The sequence below is a fragment of the Propithecus coquereli genome, unplaced genomic scaffold (assembly GCF_000956105.1).
Source record: "Propithecus coquereli isolate 6110/MARCELLA unplaced genomic scaffold, Pcoq_1.0 Scaffold780, whole genome shotgun sequence".
In the NCBI taxonomy this organism is placed as follows: domain Eukaryota; kingdom Metazoa; phylum Chordata; class Mammalia; order Primates; family Indriidae; genus Propithecus; species Propithecus coquereli.
Window position 1 is genome coordinate 731006 of NW_012153952.1, and position 10978 is coordinate 741983.

General features: G+C 41.5%; 1 protein-coding gene across 1 annotated transcript in view; it reads right to left on the minus strand.

Annotated features, from left to right (window-relative positions):
* The window catches only part of CTNNBL1 (catenin, beta like 1), a 177341-nt gene that overhangs the window by 61695 nt on the left and 104668 nt on the right, over window positions 1–10978 (minus strand). The gene's annotated exons all lie outside the window — the stretch shown is intronic.

Sequence of the window (10978 nt, forward strand, 5' to 3'; positions counted from 1 at the left end):
TGTCGGATACTCATGATCATTCTCCACAAAACATTTTGAGAAAGGTTTTAACAGGCCCACTTGATTGAAGAGGAATTCAACGTCCAGAAAGAAGAAATAACTCGCCCAAGGCTACCAGTTAGTTTGTGGGCAGAGCTGGGATTTGAAACTAGGCCTACCTGCCTACAAAAACGATCTTCCTTCCAGGACTCTGTGTTGCCTCGGGATTACCAACCGCTGGAGCTACCTTGGTGTTGGAAGAGCTTTAGAAGTAGACCTAGGCTCAAATTCTGCTCTGCCACTAATTTGCTAAAGGGTATTTGGTAACTGACAAACTCTGAGACTAACCTGTAAAAAGAAGGTAGAAATGCCTAATTCGTAAAAGCATTTCTGTGCACCTGTAAATGCCCTGAGTATATTAGTGGATGTTCAATAGATTTGAGCCGGCCATTATCCAGTTTTCCCAACTCCCCCCAAAAAGAAGAGTTGTATCCTCTGTTTCACTGTCTTCCTCAATGGCAAACAACTATGTTGTGCTCTATTTGGAAAAGACCTGTGGGTAAATCCTTAATATGACTTGAGCCAGTTAGTAAACCAGATGTGCAACACTCAAAATCATCCCCTCAAGCCTGATGAACCCCAAGTCCAAACACGTTTATTTCAGCATCCCTACATTTTGTCATCTGAGGTCAGGAAATAAGACAAACAGCTGGAGAGAAAGAAAAGGAATTGATCCAGAAACTGTTCAATCATGAGGTTTTCAAACAGCAACAAAAACAACAGCAAGACATTTGCATCCTTACTTAACATAAAGTGCTATTAGTACATGGCTTAACGCCATTCTTAAAATTAAATAGTATTCACTCTTCACTTACTTGTTGTTCTGACCACTATAAAAAACTCTGGTTTTCAAGGCTGGAGAATACAAAAATGAGGGGAAAAAAATCTTTGAATTCTCTGCTTCTAGGTTATACAGAGAAGTGGGGACCTGGGGCTCCCTGGTATATTCTCTCTGGGAAGATTTTTGTTTTATATTTCACATAGAACTGGCACATTGACAGTCCATCTCTACAACTGGCAGATTCAAAGAGGAAAAGCATTTCTTCAGGCAGGTACTTTTAAAATTATCAACATATAAGGAAGAGGAACATAAATTAGAAACCGATCCTCATTCCAGCCAATACTAATAAAACAAAGACTGTGCTAAGCATTTGATCTGTATTTCATTTAATCTTCACATGTCACCCTTATGTGATAGATCCTCATAGTATTCTAATTTTACAATTGAGGAAATATAGGCTCAGAGAGATTAAGTAACTTTGCCAAAGCTACACAGCTGGTAAATGAGAGGACAAGGACACCAATCCAAATCTTGTCTTAATCAAAAGCCCATGTTCTTAATCATCCGTATCACAATAACTAGCTAAACATGCCAAGTACCACTGTCCCCTCTGCCACTCCCCTTTCTGGTATAAGAATGAAATACTATTTATCCTTCAAGGAACATACAAATGTCATCTCTTAAGCCTTCCCAGAATCCCTAGGATACTCCTTTCTCTGGGCCACCACAACTTCTAACATAACATTTATTACAGTGTGATGGCTGGGGTCAGTATTAAAATAATGATCCCAATAAATTAACCTTTATAAACCCCTCATTATGGTTTGGATGTGGTTTGTCCATGCCAAAACTGAAGTTGAAATTTAACTGCCAAGTTAATGGTGTCGAGAGGTGGGGGGACCTTTCAGAGGCATCTGGGTCACGAGGGATCTGCCCTCATGAAGGAGGGATCGATGCATCTGGTGGGAATGAGCGAATTCTCACTCTCACTGCACTGATTAGTTACCTCAAGCGGGGGTTATTATAAAGCAAGCTGCCTGTTATGCTTGTTCTCTTGGCACATGCTCGCTTCCCCTCTGCTTTCTGCCATGAGTTGAGGCAGCATGAGGCCCTCACCAGATGGGCTGCCCAATCTTGGACTTCTCAGCCTCCAGAATCGTGAGCCAAATAAACTTCTTTTCTTTATACTTTACCCAGTCTCAGTTATTCTGTTATAGCAACACAAAACAGACTAAACACCTCCACACTATGTTAGACTTCAGTAAGTCACCTCACCTCACTTAATTCTTATAATAACCCAAGAAGGTAGGTATTAATCCTATTCTTACAGGTGAAGAAACAAATATGTACTGAACACTACCGCGGGATAGATGCTGAGGAGCCTTTTATCATAGAACCATAAATTGGTTAACACATTAATACTCTGATTTCCACAATTCTCTTAACTATCTTGACTGTAGCCAGTTCATGATACAAAGGTCTTAAATAAATTCATTTACCTATTCACTCAATATTTACTGACTACCTACCATGCACTAAGCACTGATAGGCACAAGAACAATTTCACCAAGTCATTTTGCCGTGCAATTTAAACTTTTAAACTTGTGCAATTTAAAAGGGTCAGAGTCCTTACCACCATGACAATATGTCAAAGCACCAAGGTTAAAACCAAGGTCTTCTGATTAAGAACTCTTTTGACCAGCAATCCAAAGAGCAAGCTAGTTTGGACCCAAGACAGCAAATACCAATGGCAATGACTTTGTGAAATGAGCATGAGATTTGTAATCAGAAGCTGAGAGAGTCTGACTCCTAGTTTAGCCACTTACTCACTGTATGACCTGAAGCCATGATTTCACTGAGTCTTAAAATTTCCCCGTCTTCAGAATGGGAAATAACATCAACCTTGTTGAGGCTGTTGTAAGTCTCAAATACAATCAGATGTGTTAGGATACTTCTACAGATGCTGAACACAGGTTTAATAACAAATGAACTGGTTGGCTAAAATTCCAATGCCCTTTGATTTAACCTGTATCATCATCTCCCTTCCACCAGAAGTGTCTATCTCTCTAAGCATATCTGTTCTCTTGTTCCCTTTAACAATGAGGTACTCTTGTCTGGTATGTCTCTGTAATTGCTAATATAGTTTTATGGTAAATATTTGCAAAATTGTTTTTTTCCCTATGTCTATTTTCCCCCTTCCTCAAACTGCAATTTTTTGAGGGCTGGGAGTATCTCTCTTAACCACATGGTGGCTGTGAAGCTTTGAGGGCACAGGAAAATTGGGTGACTAAAGCAGAGAAACTTGTTAAAGCTGAATGAGGTTCAGGAGAGGTAATGAGGGCAGACAGTGGCAATAAAGAGGACTGAGTCGAGATTTTTCTGAAGTAGAATTCATAGGCCTTATGATCAATTACATGTGGGGAATATTAGAGTTAGGAATGGTACGTGGATTTCTGAGGTTGTTGACAGTGTGGTGCCATTTACCGAGACAGAAAAGCAGAAAACACTGGGACAGTGAAGGAATGGGTATGGTTTTGAACAAGCGGAGTTCTCTGCTGGTTATTAGCTGTGCCCAGTAGAGCAGCTATCCCCAACATTTTTGGCACCAGGAATCGGTCTTTCATGGAAGACAATTTTCCCATGGACCAGGGGGTAGGGGAAGATGGTTTCAGGGTGATTCAAGCATATTACATGTATTGTGCAGTCAAACCTCTCTGCTAATGATAATGTGTATTCGCAGCTGCTCCCCAGTGCTAGCATTACCACCTCAGCTCCACCTCAGATCATCAGGCATTAGATTCTCACAAGGAGTGGGCAACCTAGATCCCTCGAACGCACAGTTTACAATAGGGTTTGCGCTCCTATGAGCATCTAATGTTGCTGCTGATCTGACAAGAGGTGGAGCTTTGGCAGTGATACCAGTGACGGGGAGCAGCTGTAAATACAGATGAAGCTTCACTCGGAGACTGCGGCATTAGAGCTTGGGAGCAAGAACTAGGTTGAAGATCTGGGAGTCAATGGCAGATAGGTGAAGCTTAAAGTGGCAGGGAGTAGATGAGATCACCCAAGGAGAGTGTTCAGAGTGGGGGAAAAAAAAAAAACAACTGGGGAAAGACACTGCCCATCCACTCAAAAATGAATGTCTGAGGGACAGGCAGAGGAAAAGGATCAGGAGATGGAACACTAGAAAAGAGCAGCCTCCCCCAGGACAGGCATTCTATTTTGTTCTCTGTCTCCACAGGACCTTCCATATACTAGGTTTTTGTTATATCTTGAGCATAGCAGGACCCCCAATAAAAGTTGTTCCCAAACAATGCCATGTCATTACCACAGCTTACCATGGAGATTTTTAAAAATGTTTCTTTTTTGTCTATGTTGGCTAACCTCCCTTCTTTTCTGACTTCAGGGAAGGTTTTGCCATTTCCCTCTCCTAACCCTGGTAGGTGGCGTGGGAGCTCTGATCCACTCTTCCTAGCTGTTAGGAGGAAGCATGAGGCAACCAAATGCTTCCTGACATGTAGAGCCCACCAGAATCACTTACAATTCTTCACTGATGACAGAAAAATATTGTTTAAAGCATTGACCTGTTATCAACTACTGTCACTGTTGAAAAGGTAAAAATGCGTGCATGTATCTAGCATGCACACCGCACACCTACACACTGCCGGCTAGCTCACCCCCTCCCTTAAAGCTCTTAACAGCCTCCAGGGGAACCATGTTAAAACAGCGCAATTAACTAGAACTGCTACAAACTCAATAACTCATCTACCTAATGAAGCAATACAAGGAAAACTGGACCTATTTTAATAAGAATCTTAAAAAGAGACAAGAAGTAAAGGTCAGATGCCATTTCTGGATCCCAGCTCTTTTCCTCCTCCCTCCTACTATGAAGCAGTTAATACCAAGGAGACAATACATACTATGCTATTCTTCATAAAACCGAGGGAGCAGCTAATCATGCTATTGCACCCAAGGGCAAATTATTTCTTTCCAACCCATCCCCCAAGCTAAGTGCCTCCCCTGATCTATTTCTGAAGATTTTATTATGCAAACCTGAATGGATTTCAATTATAATAATTCTTTTCCTTCCCTACCCCAATTCACAAAAGAGGAACGAAATTACCAGCAATTCTAGGTTGTAAGGGTGGCTTTTGCTTTTACCCTCCTCTCCAGAGTCACCTTAATCTAGGTTCTCCTCTCTCAACCTCTTGTGCTGGCTTTGAGAACACAGCAGTTTTCATGCCACCCTGCTATTTAGCATAGCATGACTCCTGACATCCCCATCGAGAATGAGTTTGCCCATTTCCAAGACCTACACACCCTCCTCTCACCCTCCCAGTGACCTCTCAGAAGGATAGGCACATGTGATTCAGGCCAGAGTGGGCAGAAATGCTGACAGTTTTGCTAGAGGAGAACTAACAGTTCTTAAGTTGCCTACTTTATTCTGGATCTATTCTAAGTATATACATGGCATCTCACTTGATGTTTGCAACCACCCTATGTGGTAGGCTCCAGTCTTCCTATTTTACAGATGGGGCAACTGAGGCTGAGACAGCTTAGGAATTTGCCCAAGATCACATAGTTGATAAGCAGCAGATCCATCTGTACCAATCAGGTCATACTGTTACTGCAGCAGTTTGGGGAAGGTCCTGAGAAGTGACAGGGGCTGAGATTGGAAGGACTTAAAGAAGCTAACCAGGATGTGTGACAAGCCCCTGAGGCTTGACAAGAATCAAAGGAGAGAGTGTAAGGCAGCTCACTTGAGCTTCTGGACTGGCGAGCTAATTCCCAGTCCGTAGTGCTTAGTTAGGAGCTGGATTACCAGAAGCTTGGCACAGGGTGGCCTCATCTATAAGGAAGTTCTATGCACAACATGGCTCATAAGGGTGTGGCTCTAAGGAGGGGCCTCTGCCATAATCTCCAAGCCAACGTGACCAAGTAAAACTTATGGCTAGCAACCCACTCGTTTTTGTTTCCAAAAACGCTGGGAGAAAGACCACTCAGTCCAGGTGTTTGACTGACAACCAGCAATCTGAACTGCCTTGTAGGGGTTCTTGGGAGAGCCCCAAACCCATGTTTGAATTCAATGAGCAGTCTTTCAGGGAAGATGGCTGTTCATTCATGCAGTCCATAAACATTTACTGTGCATCTACCACATGCCAAGCACCTTGCTAGGCAATGTGACTCAGAGGTGACAAGGCCACTGGCTTTACAATTTTAAGGGCTTCAAAGGCAAAGTCCTGACACCAAGAGTCCATTGAATAGGAGGCTCTGTCCTAGTCTAGGAGTTCACAATACGCTTCCCTGAGAAAGTGACATCAAAACTAAGGAGCTGGAGGATGCCTAAAAGGTAGCCAGGCAGATGGGTCAGAGAAAATCACTGCAGATGGAGGAAAGAGCACAGTGGAAGCTTGGGGGCAGGAACGAGCCGGGCGTGTTCACCAATATTCTCAGTGGTCTGAAGCTAGTGTGCCCTAGCTTAGCACACAAACCTGGCCCAGTTACGTCAGAAGGACCGGCACACAGAGAGCAACAGAGAGCACAAGACTTGCTCAAAGGGTGAGATAGGATGAAGAAACCTTGCACGATGTGCCCTGCCCTGCCCTGCCTCCATTCTCACCCTACCATTCATGGCTGAGCGCTGCTTTGCCAGTAGCAGCAGCAGTTGGCAGGGGTGGCAGGAAGTGTAGGGCTGTACTTTCTCCTTGGGGTTCACTTCTACTCTCAGGGTCCTGGTGTACTCAGGATGCAGAGCTCATCCTCACCAGCCATTAGAGTCCAAACATGCCTTCTAGGAGCTGCCTTACCAAGTCACTGCCCTCACTAATACAATGTTATCAAATTCCTAATGCGGGTACTCTAAAGCAAATGTACTCTTGCCAGCACGCCACCGGGCACATTCGTCAGAAGGAAAACAGATGCTCACTGAATCTGTCACTTCGTCCTCTTCTCAGTACCATGCACACAGAGCAAGAGCTTGCTAAGGGATGTTTTCCTTCACACTCTCTTCAAGCATGCTCAAGACACGGCATCAAGTTTCTCAGCGGAACCCAGCAGGTCAGCCACAGCATAGTCCTAGGGGAGTTTCCTGGATCACAGGGCAACCTCGACAACTAGAGCCTGTGCCTCAGAGCCTGAAGGTGCAGATATCAGAGCTCTTAGTTCACTAGTCTAGCTCCCTCATTTTACCAGGGAAGTTAAGCAAAGGGTCTAAAGTCACACAGCTAGTTAGTCATAGAACTACAGCTTGGTTTATTTCTCAGCTAATTTCCTCATCTAAAAAAAATAAGAATGTCACCAACTACTTCATAAGCTGTGAGGCCTAAATATGATAGCAAATAATGCAGCAGTGCCAGGTATGTGGCAGGTTTTCAGTGGATGGTGACTGGAAAATTTTATCTTCTAGCTTTCCAAGACCTCCCCCCTCCCTACTCCCTCTCTCATGGCTTCATTTTGATGAATTTACACCGGGTCGGGGGAATCCAACAGCAGGATTAACATATTTATAGCTAGTGTTTGGTCAAAATCTGATTTGCGTTAAACTGAAGTCGCTACTTGTTCTCAGGTCTCCAGCTTTTGCATTGCCAGTTCCTTCTTTGCTCCTGCTAGACTTTCTGTTGTTTCTGGAGAGCTGATTTTATCAAAGAAGATATCATTAGAGGTGAACACTGAAGACAGGTCACGCTACCTTCCCTTTAGCCACTCCAAGTTGGAAGAGACTAAGCCCAGGTCAATCTGACAAGAGACAGAATTTCTCAAACTTTCATCTATGAGGGCAAGGAATGCAAAAGATCCTGTAAATACCTATGCCAATTCTACCAATCACTGACAAAAAAAAAAAAAAAATCACCCAAACCATGGGACAAATGTTGCTTCTGAGAAGACAACCAAATCAGTCAGCTAGTCAGCTTAGGTTCTCCTCCTCTCTCATACATACTACCTCCTCGCCTCCCTCCACCTGCTCCCCACACTTTAAAATAACCATCCAACCATGTAAATTCCCTGGTGCAAGTGTCTGCTAGCCTCCAGCAGACCTGTCAATGCTCATAAATCTCTGGCTTTCCAGATTGCACTGTGGCTATTTACTAGGGGGAGGGACGCAGCAGGCCACTAGACAATAGTAGGAAGAGATTGGCCTAGCAGTAACTACTCCAGTTACAGCGTCGCAATTCATGGCACCAATTTGCTGGGAGTGTTCACCATCAGGGAGGAGAAACATAAAAAGGGGAATCTGGGCTGTAAATAGTTTATTTCGGCAATTCCCGATGTTGGCTGAATCATACTTTAGTACAGAAATACATGAAAGCACCACTCCGGAGGTGACATGTGTTGCCATCTCATTACTCTTTTCAAAAGGGTCTTCCATCAGAGAGACACCTCGCTACAAATTATAGTGAAAAAACAAAACCCTCACATGTAGGCTTATTAACAGTCCAGAAGGAACTGGAACTACCAGGATTCAAACAAGCAGAGAATTGGTGCAACAAAGGCCATCAGAGACCTGGGGTCTCTGGGTGGCTTTTCACACATGAAAAATCAGAAGATAGGAAAGAAAAAGGTAGCACGTTTCCTCTCAAGAGCCCAGTCCCCAAATGCATGTCAGAGTTTTTCAAAGTAGCTTTTGTTTATCCCTTTCTCCTAATATACCTAAATTAGGTTGACTCCTCCAGGGAACCCTACCTTCGTGTTCCTTCTCAGTGGTTCCCACTTTCCTGATATTCCTGGGAGATTTCATAAAGAGGGGAAAGATGGTTCGTAAGCCAAGAATGTCAACAAACTTATGACAGTTGTCCGTGCCCTCAGGCCCAATCATGGCATGGTCCAGCACTTTCAGGGCACTGCTCCGGGAGATCTTCTTTTCCCTGTGAACAAAAGAGATGCACATAAGGCATTTCACGAGGAAATTCTAGTGTTAAAAGAAAAAGTAAATTTACTGAAGTACTCATTATAATGGGAAAAAGAAAGAAGGAAAAAATAAAAACAACTTAAATGCCCACCAATGAGAAAATGGTTACATTATGGTATATATAAGTAGATAATATACTTGTTAACAATTAGGAGAGTCTGTAATAGGATGAACAAATTCCTATAGTCAGAATGATAAACACAAAAGGTAATATTCAAAATTCTTTATGAAGCATTACCACAATTATATGAAAAACATGCATTAAAAAACAGGAAAGAAATAGATCAAAATGCTATGAGAGATTATTTCAGGGTGGTGGAATTATAAACAACTTAACTTATTGGTCTTTTTTCTTTCTAACAGCTTTATCAAGATATAATTCACATAATGTTAGCCATCACCACAGTCAATTATAGAACAGTTTCATTACCCTGAGAAGAAACTATGTAGCCTTTAGCGATCACCCCCTACCCTCCCCGTCCCACTCCAGCCCTAAGCAACCACCAATCTACGTTCTGTCTCACAGATTTGCCAATTCTAGACATTTCATGTAAATGATATTATACAATATGTGGTCTCTTGTGACTGGCTTCTTTTACTTGGCACAATGTCTTCAAGGTTCATCCACGTTGTAGCATGTGTCAGTACTTTATTCCTTTTTATGGCTAAAAAATATATGCATAATTTGTGTATCCATTTACCTGTTGATGCACGATTGGGTTGTTTCCACCTTTTAACTATTACAAATAATGCAGCTACAAACACTCATGTACAAATTTTCATTTCTCTTGGGTATATGTATACCTAAGAGTAGAATTGCCAGGGCAATGGTAACCCTAAGTTTAACCTTTAGAGGAACCGCCAGACTGTTTTCCAAAGTGGTGGAACCATTTTACAGCCCCATCAACAGCGTACGAGGGTTCGGATTTCTCCACGTACCTGCCAACACTCACCGCCTGACTTTTGGTTCCAGTCAGTGGTGTGAAGTGATATCTCATTGTGATTTTACTTTGCATTTCTCTGATAACTAATAATGCCAAGTATCTTTTCATGTGCTTATTAACCATTTGTATACCTTCTTTGGAGAAATATCTATTCAGATGCTTTGCTCATTTTTATATTAGGTTAATTATCTTTATTATTCAATTGTAAGGGTTCTTTATATATTCTGGATACAAGCTGCTTAACAGATATATGATTTGCAAATATTTTCTCCTGTTCTGGAAGTTGTCTTTTTACTTTCTTGATAATATCCTTTGAAGCATTGAAGTTTTTTATATTAGGTTAATTATCTTTATTATTCAATTGTAAGGGTTCTTTATATATTCTGGATACAAGTTGCTTAACAGATACATGATTTGCAAATATTTTCTCCTGTTCTGGAAGTTGTCTTTTTACTTTCTTGATAATATCCTTTGAAGCAGAAAAGTTTTTAATTTTGATTAAGTGTAATTTATTTTCTCTTTTGTTGCTCTTGCTTTTGGTGTTATATCTAAGAAACCATTACCAAATCCAATGTTGTGAAGATTTACCCCTGTTCTCTTCTAAGAATTTAATGGTTTTAGTTCTTACATTTAGGTCTTTGATCCATTTGGAATTAATTTTTTTATGTAATGTGAGGTAAGGGTCCAACTTCTTTTGCATGTGGATATCCAGCTATCCCCCCATCATTTGTTAAAGAAACTACTCTTTCCCCATGCAGTGGTCTTGGCACTCTTGTTGAAAATCAGTTGACCACAGACACTGGTTTTATTTCTGAATTCTCAGTAATATTCCATTGACTTAAATGTCTGTCCTTAGGACAGTACCTCACTGTCTTGGTTACCATTGCTTTGTACTTAGTTTTGAAATTGGGAGTCTTCCTACTTTATTCTTTTTCAAGATTGCTTGGCTATTCTGGGTACCTTGCAATTCCATGAATGTCAGGATCAGCCTGTCAATTTCTAAAATGAAGTCAGCTGGGGTTCTAGGGATTGTGCTGAATCTGTAGATCACTTTGGGGAATAGTGACATCTTAACAATATTAAGACTTCTGATCCATGAACGTGGGATGTTTTTATTTAGATCTTCTTTAATTTCTTTCAACAATCTTTTATAGTTTTCAGAGTATAAAATTTGCACTTTTTTTGTTAAATTTATTCCTAGGTATGTTATTTGTGATTCTATTTGTAAATGGAATTGTTTCATCAGTTTCATTTTTGGATTATTCATTCCAAGTGTATAGAAACACAACTGATTTTTATATATTAATC